Source organism: Arachis ipaensis, chromosome B03, assembly GCF_000816755.2.
Source record: "Arachis ipaensis cultivar K30076 chromosome B03, Araip1.1, whole genome shotgun sequence".
Taxonomy (NCBI): Eukaryota; Viridiplantae; Streptophyta; class Magnoliopsida; order Fabales; family Fabaceae; genus Arachis; species Arachis ipaensis.
The window spans coordinates 122,532,965-122,547,473 of NC_029787.2; positions in this window are offsets into that span (position 1 = coordinate 122,532,965).

Below are 14,509 nucleotides of genomic sequence, written 5' to 3' on the forward strand. Positions count from 1 at the left end.
AGCTTTGATTTCCTCTTTTGATTTTATCTGTATTTTGGGAATTCCTTAGGGCCACAATCAGTCATATATTGTCTTCGTATAAAATAATAACATATGTTGTTAAACATTTTGTTACAAATTAAGAATTAGTTAGTGGTTATTGAATCTATATAATACATAGTTATATATAAGTATAATTTTTGTTATAGAATAAACTATCATTTCTACCCACAAAAATTTTAAATGCTGACAAATCTACTCACAAAAAAAAGAAATTACCATTTATACCCATAAAAGATGGATTCTATATGACAAAATTATCCAAACGTTAAAAAATAACCTAAAAACTCCAAATTATCATTTTTCTAACCCTAATCTCAATACCCCTCTCGCAAATTTCAACCATCTCTTTATTCTTTTCATCAATTTTACCACCTCCTTCACCTCCTTCACCAACACCATCATCACCGCCACCGTCACCAACCGTCAGCCTCATCTTCCTCCTTCTCCACTGTCACAGTCATAAACTACAACAACTTCACTCTAACTTTTAATTTTACTTCTCATCATCGCTTCTCTAATCCCAAATCCTATCAACACTCTATTACCACCATTACCATCACCATCCTTCCTCCATCACTTTCAATACAATGTCAGAAGAAGAAGCACCTTTAGATGCTAAAAATTGAAACTTTGGCAAGATCGCTTGGTGGGTCGCATGTGAGTAACACATGAATCTTGCACATGATGGTGGTGATTTGGGAGAGTGAGAAACCGTGAGCTTTGAAGAAGAGATGACGAAATCTGGCTTGATGGAGTGTCAAAGAGAACGCGCTTGTGTGCTCTGAGAGCGTTTTCATGGAAGAAACCGCACTTAGTGGTGAGGTAAGAGATAGTGAAAGAGTAGTGGTTATCGAAATGGAGGTGGTTGAGAAGAGGAATGAGTGGTGGCATGTTTGTGATAGAAGAGGAAAAGAACGCAAGGCGTAGAGCAGATGAGCAGTTGAGTTGCAGGAAGCAAAGGTTGCAAGAAGCAAATGATCATCACTATCGTTATTGTTTATAGCTGTGGAGAAAGAGAAATGTGAGGTTGACGGTTGGTGACGGTGGAGATGGTGGTGGTGGTGGTGAAGGAGGTGGTGAAATTTCTGAAAAGAATAAAGGAAGGGATGAGAATTGGAAGAAGGGGGTTGAGATTAGGGTTAGGAGAAGGGTAATTTGGGGTTTCAAAATGATTTTTTAATAATTGGATAATTTTATTATATGGAACTCATGTTTTATGGGTACAAATAGTAATTTTCTTTTTTTGTGAGTAGATTTATCAGCGTTTAAAACTTTCGTGGATAGAAATGGTAGTTTACTCGAAATCCAACTAATTTTAATCTTATAATTTCAAAATTTAAATAATTTAAAAAATAAAATAAAAATACATTTAACTATTTATCTCATAATTATCAGAACCGAACCGATAATCGAACCGGTCAAACTACTAGATTACTGGTTCAACTGGTGAGTTATTGGTCGAACTGATTAATCCGGTTACTAGTCAAGCTACTGGGTTATTGGATTATTGCTCACATACAGTTGTTTTCATGTGAAGTTGATATTTAAAAACCGTTAGATGATTTGACAAGTTTGACTAAATTGTCATCTAACGATTTTCAACTATCAACTTCATATGAAGACAAATGTATGTGAGTCTTTACTTATTATTATATACTACAAGTATTTATTGAAAAAATAAAATTTGTACTTATATTAGTAAGAAGCATTGCAGCTTGGTGGTTCTATTAGTTTTGTTACTTCCTTGTAGGTTCGCTTTCAACTGTGACCGAGCAGTTCGGTCGGACCGATCTTCACCGGATTTGACCAATTTTCTCTAGTTTATTACGGGTTTGATAAGTTCATTCCAGTTCTCTATCTTAAACGGTTGGAATCTTGGACTGGATCGGTGTTGGGTCTGGTTTACCAAATTTTCAGTTAAACTGATCGGTTTGGTCCGATTTTAATAATTATAAATTTTATCTCCATTAAAAAAAATTACAAAAATATATCTCAAACTTCCTCCTCGAAATTGAAGGAGACTCTAATGTATTAGTGACAAAGGAGAGAAAAGCGAGAGTTTGATTAGAATTGAAAGCAAGAGAGACCGTTATTTAAAACTGTGAAGGTGAGTTGAGAAAATCCAATAAAAATTTTCTTTGATTTTTTTTATGTATTTTTTTAGTATGAATAATTATGAGAGATTAAGATTCATCATTAAAAAAAGAATATTTAAAATTTTAAATTAAATAAAATATATTTTTATTAAATTATAAGGGTATTTTAATAAAAGTATTGATATGATATATATTAAAATATTATTAGAGTTGTTAGTAGTTGAGAGTTAAGTTAGTAATGGCTAGTAGTTAGTAGTTGGATATTTATGAGGTTAGTTGAAAATATCTTTATAAATAGCATGACTCTTGTATCATGTAACAACAATTTCAATACAACAACTTCATATAATATTATTTTCATGGAAAAGTATAGGTAACCAACAAGGTTTTTGAACAATGTGTAAACAATGTGAATTAATAGGGTTAAAAGAGTAAATTTGATTAGTAGCATTAAATTAGGGTGTAGTGTATTTTCATTTGATTGGTGGTTGTTTATGTTGTTCAAAAATTTCATTGTTCCCCTAGCACTCCCCTATTTTCATATATTCTACTTTTTTTTTCCAATAAATTTAACATGATATCAGAGCCATAATATCCTCCTTTAAGAGGATAAGCCATTAGTTTTTCGGTGAAAAATCACCACGTATCTTCTTCAGACCCAAATAATCAGTCCCCATTGTCTTCTTCCTCCCTAATGGCAGAATTATCTTCTAACGTAGCACAAGATCCCACCCACTAGCCCTTTTTATATTCATCTTAGTGATCAATCCAACATCTATCCTTGTCACTCCTGTCCTTACTTTTTCACTGGCTCTATTCCTTCTCCTCTAAACTGATAATCCTCTGTTTTTAATATGGGAGCGTTGCAATAACTTGGTGTTGTGTTGGTTATTTCATTCCCTCTCTCCTTATATTACCCAAAATTATAGTCATTGAGAGCTGAAACGCCTTTACGCGCCTCTCAAAGTTTGTTGTCACCGTCACCTCTTCTTCTTTTTCTCTTATTCTTTTCTCTTATCTTCTTCTTTTTTCCTTTATCCTTCTTCTTCGGTCAAGAACCACTTCCTGTCTGTACCTTTTCTTCCTCTCTTTATCTATCTATTCATTCCACTGCTGGTCATTGCGGCGTCTCCGACGTCTCCTTTCTTCTCTCTTCTTTTTCTTCCTGTTCCTTCCTGGTTGTCTCACTTTCAAACACAGAACCAGCAGTAGCCTTGTTTCTCTTTTCCGTCATGACTAGAATCGTCGGTCTGCCACACACGCGTCTTCCTTCTTCCTTTGCGTCTCGCGCCACACGCCTCTGCGGTGCACGCCTCTTCCTCGACCATCTCATCAAAAGTTATCCAAGCTGGTGATTATTGACATCTTCCATCCACCAGCTTGCGGGGGCATATTAAAATATTATTAGAGTTGTTAGTAGTTGGGAGTTAAGTTAGTAATGGCTAGTAGTTAGTAGATGGATATTTATGAAGTTAGTTGAAAATATCTTCATAAATAGCATGACTCTTGTATCATGAAACAACAAGTTCAATACAACAACTTCATATAATATTATCTTCATATATTCTGCTTTTTTCCAAGAAATTTAACAATATATATTTAAAAAAAATAAATTCTGACATGCATAATATAATTCACATGCTGCTTTTTTTTTCTAAAGTAGAAATGAGACTTGAACCCAAAATCTATAAGTGATGATGAGAAGATTATGCTATTTAAACTCTTGTATCATGAAACAACAAGTTCAATACAACAACTTCATATAATATTATCTTCATATATTCTGCTTTTTTCCAAGAAATTTAACAATATATATTTAAAAAAAATAAATTCTGACATGCATAATATAATTCACATGCTGCTTTTTTTTCCAAAAGTAGAAATGAGACTTGAACCCAAAATCTATAAGTGATGATGAGAAGATTATGCTATTTAAATTTTTTTTCCCATATTTGCCATATGAGGTTTGCTACTACTGCTCCCTTATCATTTGAATTTTCTCTCACTCTCAGTTCTGCATCTAATTAAATTCGCTACTCTCATGGTTCTCGAGCTTGAATCGGCCATGACAGATTTGAGTATCTCCAAGCTTCAGTTACGTCTGGGTACTTCCAGAAATAATAAAAAACACTTTCTTGTGACCCACTGCATTTTAGACACCAGGGTTCGATGGATTGTATTCTGGCGTTCAATTTTTTTTCCCACAGAAAGTCCTATATGCATCAGTTTTATTATTTTGTATATATTTTTATTATATTAGTACATATGAATTTATCAATATACTTGATTTGTCCGGGCAAGGCTTGCCGAGATATAGCGTATCCGAACACTTCGCTGTATTCTGCGGAGAGCTATACGTCGGTCTTGGGCGAAGCACCACGGCGAGAATACCTGCACAAGATACTCCGACGCTCAAGTCAGTGAAGAGTTTTATATAAGTAAAGTAATAGGAGTTAGAATAGTGAACCTGCCTCCTCCGAGGTTACCCTCTTGTTTTTATAGCGGAGTTTATTTATCCGTTGCATGGCTGTATCCGGGATTGTTGGTCAGTTGAGGATTTTATTGACCACATTTTTATTATTCAAATGTTCGGGTCCGTTATTGTTGATCTTATCGGTTTGTTTTCGAACTTTTAGGTGGCCAAGGTTATAGGTTACGTATCAATACTCAAACAAACATATAAAAAAATTGTTCCGTTCAAGTTCAACCGAGGTATACGATTTCTTCCACGACTGATCGATCTTGGGGAGAGCTATACGTCGTCCTGGGGGGAGTGATGAAAAACCTCGGTAATGCGAAACACAGCGGCGGGAGCACCTGCAAAAAGTACTCTGACGCTCAAGTCAAAATAAGATATTAAGAAAATAATATAAATGGGAGAATAAAAGTGTATTTGTGACCTGAGTTCTTATGAGCTATTTGGTTTGTTTTTATAGACGAGTGGAGTGTTAGCTTCCCTTTGTTTGTTCCAATACTTTCGGTTGGATAGTGAGTTTCGTTGTTATTGACAACGGACTAGAGATGATATTTGACTTATGCGAAACCGTAATCAAGTTGTGGCCGTTATCTGTGTTATTGTTTTCGAATTATTTGGTCGGTTATGATGGTGATATGGTTACCAAGTTTACGAGGTACACGTCATAGCCTCCAAGCTTATCTGGCTTTGTACTCAAGTGGCAGGCAAGCTTTATGTATTCGGCCTTTCGTATATGTTTTCCCGTGCATATTATTTTTTTGTTTGTGATATTGGGCCCTTTTGGTGTTTGTAAAATAAATGTGGGAGAGAGCAAAAGGAAGTCAAGGGGTTTTCTTCCTTGTGGAATGTGCTGCGATTAATGCGCCCCTGCACCGCTTGGGTTTTCGATGCCCTTAGCGGTTATTATTTAGTTTACCTACTAAGTTAGTGGGCTTTGTAATAATATCTGATTGCTGTTTTGGAATTGACATTCTGCTGTTTCACATTCTACCAGTTAACCCCAGTCATGACTTCTAAAAGTTAGTCCCTCTCCCTAAAGTTACTGTTGTTTTTGTTTTTGAAATGACGAAAGAGAAAGAAAAGCAAAAAGTTGTTGAGGAAAAGAAAGATAACCCATACCATTGGGTTCATGATGACATGAGGACTCGGTCTTCGTCGTACATTGATGCCGAGTCCATGTGTGAGCTCAAAGGTTTGAAGGTGGTGAAAGAGGGTTCGGGTGTGGGTGTTGAGCTGCTTCACTGTTCTGGTGAGGATAGGGTTTACGAAAGGAGAGGGGATTGACAATATTTTTACATGTATACTCCTTGTCTTATGGAACTGGGTGTTAAATTTCCATTTTCTGCTTTCGAGTGTGATGTACTTAACTACTTACCCAACTCAATTGTGCGCCTTCACAGTTACACCCTAATTCTTGGGCGTTTCTTCGTGCTTTCCAATGTCTGATGGACTTTTTTTCCTTTCCTTGTTCTTTGTCGGTATTTTTCTCATTGTTTCAGTCGAAAGGGGTTCGGAAGGGGTTATGGGTTTGCTTAAGTAGTTTTCCTGGTCGTTCCCTCTTCCTGTTGTACAAATCCTCTTTTAAGAATTTTAAGTCACTTTTCGTCAAGGTGCGGTCAATGGAGGCCGATTATCCTTTTTACTTAGATGACGAGCTTATAGAGAAATTTCCACTTTATTAGTGTTCTGAGCCGATTCAGATCCTGGAGGCTACTGAGCAGAGTGAAGAAGAAGACTGTTTTCTAGATTATTTGGTAGAATGCTTTGCCGCTGGGGAATGTTTGTCCATTCCTGAGGTTTTATGTTTGCATGACTCTGGTGGTAGTGAGGGTCTAAGAACTTATATAGGTAATATTTGTTGTTATTCTTTTTGTCATTTTTTAAGTTTTTCTGACTTCTGTTGTTTGTAGGTGGTCGAGTTACTCATCTGGATCCCTCTCGTTTTCAGTCTTTTCTGAAAAAGAAGAGGGATAGAGACATTGGAGGTTCTAGGGCTTTGAAGGAGAGTGGTGGGGGGCTGCTCAGTTTGCCGCTCAGCCTGCATCTTCATTTAAAAGGAAAAGCGATGATACCGAGAAGTCCCTGGAGGTTATTTCGGAGGGTGACAAGGAGGTCGCTGGTAGGTCTGCCTTTGATAGGAAAAAAAGACTTCATGGTTTTATTCCTGCTACGAGTCCTCATTCGTTGTGGAGCGACCAATTTCCTTTTGCTGAACTTTCTGACAGGGTATCTCAATACCCTGGTAATATGCTTATGACTCGCCGAATTGGTATGGAGGGGATGGGGAAGTTTATCCAGGTCGGCTTTCTTCTTTCTCTTCTTCTTCTATCTTTTTTTTTTTACCTGGTGCGTTCGTTTGGTTGTAGATTGTTGCTTCACGTTTGATGTGTGTCGATCGAACGACTGAGCTGCTTGGTGCTGAACAGCAAGTGACTGTAGATAAGGTTGCCGACCTGGAGAGGTCGTATAAGGAAAAATTTGCCGAGCTGGAAAGGTCATCCAAGGAGAAGGACGATATTATTGTGAGTGTTACGGCAAAGATGAAGGATTCTGAAGAGGAGGTCATTCGTTTGCGTGATCAGATTCGGCTGCTGCAGGCCGAGATGAAGAAAAGTGACATATCCAAAGGGCAGCTGACCTCCAGAGTTCATGAATTGGAAGAGGAGGGGATGGAGATGTTCTCCTCTGGATTTGATCGAGCTGTCAGTCAAATTGCTATTTTACCCTCCGAGTTTGATTGTGGTCAGCTTGATGTTACCAAAATAGTTGTTGGCGGGAAGCTGTTTGTGGATGGGACTGTAGAGGACCGCGATGAGAACGTCCCTCCTTCTTAACTTATGTATATGTATATTTCTGTGACTTGTATATTTTGATGTTTGTCTGTCGTTTTGAACTTAAATAACTTTTGTTTGCGCTGACCGAGGTTAGGTAAGTTTGACAATTGTAGTGTTTTGGTAATATATAAAGTTATGCATGCTTAGTTAATGTTTTTGCATTTGAAAGTAGAATAGGAGGAGAGATAAAGTAAGAATCAGATCGGTTATTCACATATTAGTACATTGTTTGACGTTGATAATTGATATATTGGATGTCCAGCCTCATTAAAACCCTCCTTAGGTAAAACCCTTATTTGGGAAAAAACCTCTAAGGGAAAAAGAGTACCTTCATCCACGGATTGTACAGGTTATGATCTATACAACTTTAGTGACGAGATGTTCCAATTTCCTGGTAATGAGTCGCCTTGTAGCGTTTGTAGTTGGTAAGCCCCCATTTCGAGTACTTTTGCAAGCCGAAACGGTCCTTCCCAATTTGCGGCGAGCTTACCGTGCGATGGAGGTCGTCTTGCTTCCTCTGTTCTTCTGAGGACTAGGTCTCCCTCGTTGAATGTCCTGGGTACTACTTTTTTATTATGTCTTCGTTCTACTAGTTGTTTCATCGCTCTTTGTTTGATAGCGGCGACATCTCTATCTTCCTCCACGAGGTCTAGCTCGGCCTTCCTCGTATCGATATTGTGTTGTTGATTGTATAGCTCGGCCCTTAAGTGGGGATGCCGACCTCGATTGGTATCAGTGCCTCTGTGCCGTACACTAATTTAAATGGGGTCTTGCCCGTTGTAGTTTGTATTGTTGTGTTATAGCTCCACAGTATTTCTGGGATCAAGTCTGCCCATTCTCCTTTCGCATCATTGAGCTTTTTTCTCATTGCCTGCAAGATTACTCGGTTAGCAGCTTCGGCCTGCCTATTTATTTGTGGGTGCTCGACCGAGATAAAATGGTGCTGAATGTTAAAGCTTTTCAGAAATGACACAAGTTTGTTATCTGTAAATTGTCTACCATTATCTGATATTATCTCCTTAGGTATTCCAAATTGGCATATGATATTTTTCCATATAAAAGATCGTACCTTTTTGGCAGTTATTCTTGCTAGTGGTTGTGCTTCTATCCATTTTAAGAAATAATCTATTGAGACTAAAAGATATTTTACCTGATCCGGTGCTACTGGGAAAGGGCCGAGGATATCGAGCCCCCATCTGAAGAAAGGCCAGCTTACCTCCATGCTATGCATTACCTCAGCCAGTTTCACTGAGACAGTAGCATGCTTTTGACAATTGTTGCAGGCTTTGACTTTTGTTATGCAGTCCCTCTTCACCTTCGACCAATAATATCCTGTTCGGATAATCTTTGCTGCCAGAGCTCGTCCTCCTATGTGGTTTCCACATACGCCTTCGTGGACCTCGTTCATGAATTCATTTGCTTCGTTTTTTGTCGAGGCATTTTAGTAATGGGTGTGAGAAACCACGCCTGTATAGTTCACCTGCGATAGTTGTAAAAAAACTTGCTTTTTGCTAAAACTTTTGAGGGTTAGTCTCATTTTTGAGGATAGCCCCTATATTAATATACTCAAGAAAAGGTGTTTTCCAATCGTTTGTATGAGTGATGCTTATTATGCATAGTGACTCGATGCTAGGTTTTTCTAGGGTGAGTTGTGATAGTGCTAATGTGTGTGTTGTTGCCCTAGTGGAGGCGAGCTTAGATAAGATATCCGCTCTAGTGTTCTTCTCTCTATGCATATGTGATATGGTAAGTTTATTAAATTTTGAAAGAGTAAACTACCATTTGTACCCACGAAAGTTGAAAACTCTGACATTTCTACCCATAGAAAAAGGAAATTACCATTTGTACCCATAGGGTAGTTTAGGAATTTTATTTAATTTTTTAGGGTTTGGATAATTTTGCTTGCAAAAACTATTTTTTATGGGTACAAATGGTAACTTTCTTTTTCTATGGGTAGATATGTCAGCGTTTTCAACTTTCGTGGGTACAAATGGTAGTTTACTCAATTTTGAAATAAGATCCTTTGCTATGAGCCAATACTGCTCTAACAAAGGATCTTTTACCTGGAATTCTCCTTTGATTTGTTGAACCACTAAGAGGGAGTCACAGTGTACTATCAGGCTTTGTACTTGGAAACTGAGGGCGAGCTTGAGACCTATTATGAGCGCCTCATATTCAGCTTGGTTATTGCTTGCCGAGAAGTGGAATTGAAGGGATTGCTCGGCCATTACCGTTTCTCCCTCCTTTAGAACTATTCTGGCTTCGCTTCCTTCTCGGTTTGATGCGCCGTCTACATATAACTCCCAAATCTGCTCGTAGTGATGTTCGTCAGGTGTGAGTTCAGAAATGAAGTCTTCCAGGACCTGTGACTTCAGAGCCGGTCTTGATTGAAATTGAATATCGAACTCAGAAAGTTCGATAGACCACTTGGTCAACCGTCCTGCCAGTTCTGGTTTTGTTAGTATCTGCCTTAGTAGTTGGTTTGTTTTTATGATTATTGTGTGGCTCTGGAAGTAGTGTCTTAGCCTCCTTGCTGTTGTTACTAGTGCCAAGGTCAGTTGTTCTATTTTGAGATATCTTTTTTCTGTTGGCTGCATGACTCTACTGACGAAGTATACTAGCTTTTGTATTTTTCCTGCCTCAATGACAAAAACCGAGCTTATAGAAAAATTGAAAACAGATAAATATAAATACAAGGGTTTACCGACTTCTGGGCTTTGTAGTACTGGTGGCAAAGACAGGATGGCCTTAAGCTCGGCGAATGCTGTTTCACATTCCGTTGTCCACTCGAATTTTTTGCCTTTAGATATCGTCTGGAAGAAATGATATGATCGGTTTGATATTGCAGGTAGAAATCGTGACAAGGCGGCCACTCTCCCTGCTAGTTGTTGTACTTCCTTAATTATTTTTGGACTTGCCATATTAAGTATTGCTTCACATTTTTCAGGATTTGCTTCGATTCCCCATGAGGTCAGCATGAAGCCGAGGAACTTACCTCCTTGTACTCCGAAAGCACATTTTTCTGGATTGAGTCTCATATTATATGCTCGAATTCAATTGAATATTTCCTTGAGGTCATTGCAGTGTGATCTTTTTGGTGTAGTCTTGGCGACCATGTCATCCACATAGATCTCCATATTCCGACCTATTTGTTGGTGGAATACCTTGTCCATTAGTCGCTGATATGTTGCACCTGCATTCTTCAGACCAAATGGCATTACTCTATAACAAAAATTTCCATGTTCAGTTATAAAAGCTATTTTGCTCTGGTCTTCTGGATGCATAAGGATCTGGTTGTAACCAGAGTATGCGTCCATGAAGCTTAAGCTTTTGAACCCCGAAGCATTATCTACCAGTTTGTCAATACACAGTAGTGGATAGGCGTCTTTCGGACATGCCTTGTTGAGGTTTGTAAAGTCGACACACATGCGCCATTTACCTGAATGCTTCCTTACCATTACCACATTTGAGAGCCACGTGGTGAAGCGGATTTCTTTAACGAAGTCGGCACTGAGTAGCTTCTTAGTTTCCTCTAGGGCTGCCTTTGCTTTTTCCTCCCCGAGGTTTCTTTTCTTTTGGGCTACAGGTCGGATCGTTCTGTCGATGGCGAGCTTGTGGCAAATGATGTTTGGGTCTATTCCTGGCATATCTGCTGGGGTCCAGGCAAATAGATCGGCGTTGTCTTGTAGTACCTTTATAAGTTCCAATTGTTCTTGTCCTTGAATGGCTCGGCCGACGTAGGTGAATTTTCCTGGTTTTGATGTCAGGGGAACTTTTTGGAGTTCGTTCGCTGGCTGAGGTCTTTCTTGGGTGTCCTCCCAAGGGTCGAGCTCTGCTAGGGATAGTATTTCGTTCGTGCTATGGATAGCCTTGACCTCTTGTTGATATTTTTGTTTCGCGTCGGATGTTTTTAGGCTTGCATTGTAACACTACCGAGCTTGTTGGCGGTCTGAGTGGAGTGTTGCTATCTTCCCGTCCTGTGCCTGAAACTTAACACACAAATGTAAGGTAGACACTACTGCTCTGAACATGTTCAGAGCAGGTCGTCCGAGGATAATATTGTAAGGACTGGGACAGGCGACTATAAGATATTGGATATCAATGGTGTGTGACAATGGGGTGTCTCCCATTGTCGTTTTTAGCCATATATATATATCCTTTAATTGGAACCCTCTCTCCGGAGAATCCTACCAATTATCCGGATGAAGGTTGCATGGCTTTTTCATAAAGTTTCATTTTTTGGAATGTAGAATAAAAAAGAACGTCTGCACTGCTACTGGGTCCAAAAGGACTTTTCTTACCAATAGTTTGCCTGTTTGGATGGAAATCATCACTGGATCGTCTAGGTTTATGATGGTGGAAGATATGTCGGCCTGGCTGAAGGTGATTTTGAGGTTGTTTGTATCCTTGTTACTCTGTGGTACTGTTCCTTCGATTGCCAGCATTGCTTGGTAACTCCGCTTGTGTGCCGCGTTTGTCTTGCCTCCCCTGGCGAATCCTCCGGAAATGCAGTTTATGATCCCCTTTGGTGGATTAGGGTTGGACCATCTGTTGTCATCCTTGCCTTCTGAGGTTCGTTGGCGCTCTTCTCGGTCTCGAATGTTTTCCTTGCTTTTTCTTCCTTCGACATATTTGTCCAAGAGGCCTTGCCAGGCTAACCTTTCTAATAAGTCTTTGGGGATTACGCATTCGTCCGTCGTGTACCCATACTTCTGATAGAAAGCACAGTGTTTGCTCTTGTCTACAACTCGTTGATCTTGGTAGCTTCCTGCTCGGGCTGGAGGTTTTATTATTTTGGCGTTGAGAATCTCTTTGATTATTTTTTCTCTCTTTGTGTTGAATCTGGTATAATTGTCAAATTTTTGGGTGAGTTTGAATGACTTCCTTGGTTCCTTATTGTTTGCCGATCTGATAGTCTTATCTTCTTCTTTCCTATGTGATTTTCTGCCGTTCTTTCAGCCTCACGGAGTTCTTCGATCTCCATTTGTCCAGCTGCTCTCTCTTGGAACTCCTCCAGTGTTTTTGGTTTAGTCACCGCAATGGTCTCCCGGAACTTACCGGGTCAGAGGCCGGCCTTAAGGGCGTGCAGGTGGACTGCTGGGTTCAGATTTGGTATTTCTATGGTTGCTTCAGCAAATCGAGTCATGTATTCTTTTAAGCTCTCATGTTGTCATTGTCGGATGGTACCAAGGTAATCCGATCCGTGTACGTATATCCTTGAAGCTGCGAAGTAGTCAATGAAGGATCTCGCCAACTCTTCAAATGAAGAGATCGAACCTGCAGATAGTTTAGAAAACCAAAGTAATGCAGCACCATCAAGGTAAGTAGGAAAGGCTCGACAGAGTATAGGTTCATTGTTAGTGCCGTTAAAAAACATCATAGATTGGAATTTCTTAACATGAGCACGGGGTCACCAATCCCCTTATACGGCTCAAGAGTAGTGGGTAGCACGAAATTTTTGGGCATCTAAAAGTTGGTGATCTCTTCAGAAAAAGGGTTGTCCAAGGTCAGCTTCTCCTTTGGTGGATTGAGGCACAATGGATCGGTGTTGCCTTGAGCCGAGCCTCTAGAATTTCCTTCCTCATGTTTTCCGGCATTGTTGTTGACAGACAGCTCGGCTATCCTTCGGACTTCTGCCTGAAGTTCAACTATTTGAGCTAAGAGCTCTGCTTGCGTGGGTTGATGAACCCCGTTATCAGCCATACTTGAGGATTGGAGATCCTGTAGAAGAAAAGAAATAAAGAGCTAGGTAAAGAAAATAGTGGGGTTAGATGAATTCCTGGCCCCACGGTGGGCGCCAAATGTTCCGTCCAAGTTCAACCGAGGTATACGATTCCTTCCACGACTGATCGATCTTGGGGAGAGCTATACGTCGTCTTGGGGGGAGTGATGAAAAACCTCGGTAATGTGAAACACAGCGGCGAGAACACCTGCAAAAAACACTCCGACGCTCAAGTTAAAATAAGATATTAAGAAAATAATATAAATAGGAGAATGAAAGTGTATTTGTGACCTGAGTTCTTATGAGCTATTTGGTTTGTTTTTTTAGACGAGTGGAGTGTTAGTTTCCCTTTGTTTGTTCCGATATTTTCAGTTGGATAGTGAGTTCCGTTGTTATTGACAACGGACTAGAGATGATATTTGACTTATGCAAAACCGTGATCAAATTGTGACTGTTATCTGCGTTATTGTTTTTCGAATTATTTGATCGATTAGGATGGTAATATGGTTGCCGAGTTTATGGGGTACACGTCAAAAATATAAAAAAATTATTATAATTTATTAATTTTTTAATTATAAAAATAATAAATTTTTATAACTTTATAATATTTTTCATAGAATAATATAAAAGAGTTTACTATCACACGGTCTGACGCTCACACGCTTGATTATACTTTGGGGAATGGGGGAAGACGGAAGAGTGAAGACCGAAGACTGCAAACACGCTTAACGTGTTTGTTTGCCTCTCTATGGCAACACCAACTTTAGTTAGCTATTCGTTACTGGCCAAAACCTGTGGCATACCGTTTTCTAGAAACAATTATATATACGACGATGTTACGGATAAATTAACCTGAGTCACCAACGTCAATTATTAATATAAAAAATATATTAAAATATAATATTTATTAAAAATAAATTAAATTATATATATTTATACATAAATATATTAATATCGGATTTTAATAATTAATTTTAATATATATATATATAAACGTATGTATGTGGGGCTGCCTTAGTGCCTTACCCATTTTCTCAATTGTTGACTTAAAACTTTGCAAAGGAGCAATAAATACTGCCTAAATGCATTAAAAAGTGCTATCTTTATCAAACCAAAAATATAAAAATGCGTGTAGTGTAGATATAGCTCGGTAAGGACAAGGTAGTATGCCAATAAATTATAGCTCAAATGGTATAATTTCTCTATATTCAATTAAGAGGTTATGGGTTCGAGTCTCATATCTTTAGTAAAAAAAAAAAGACAAGATAATATGATTCAGTAATTTTTTCTCATATCTTTAATAAAAAAAAAAGACAAGATAATATGATTCAGTAATTTT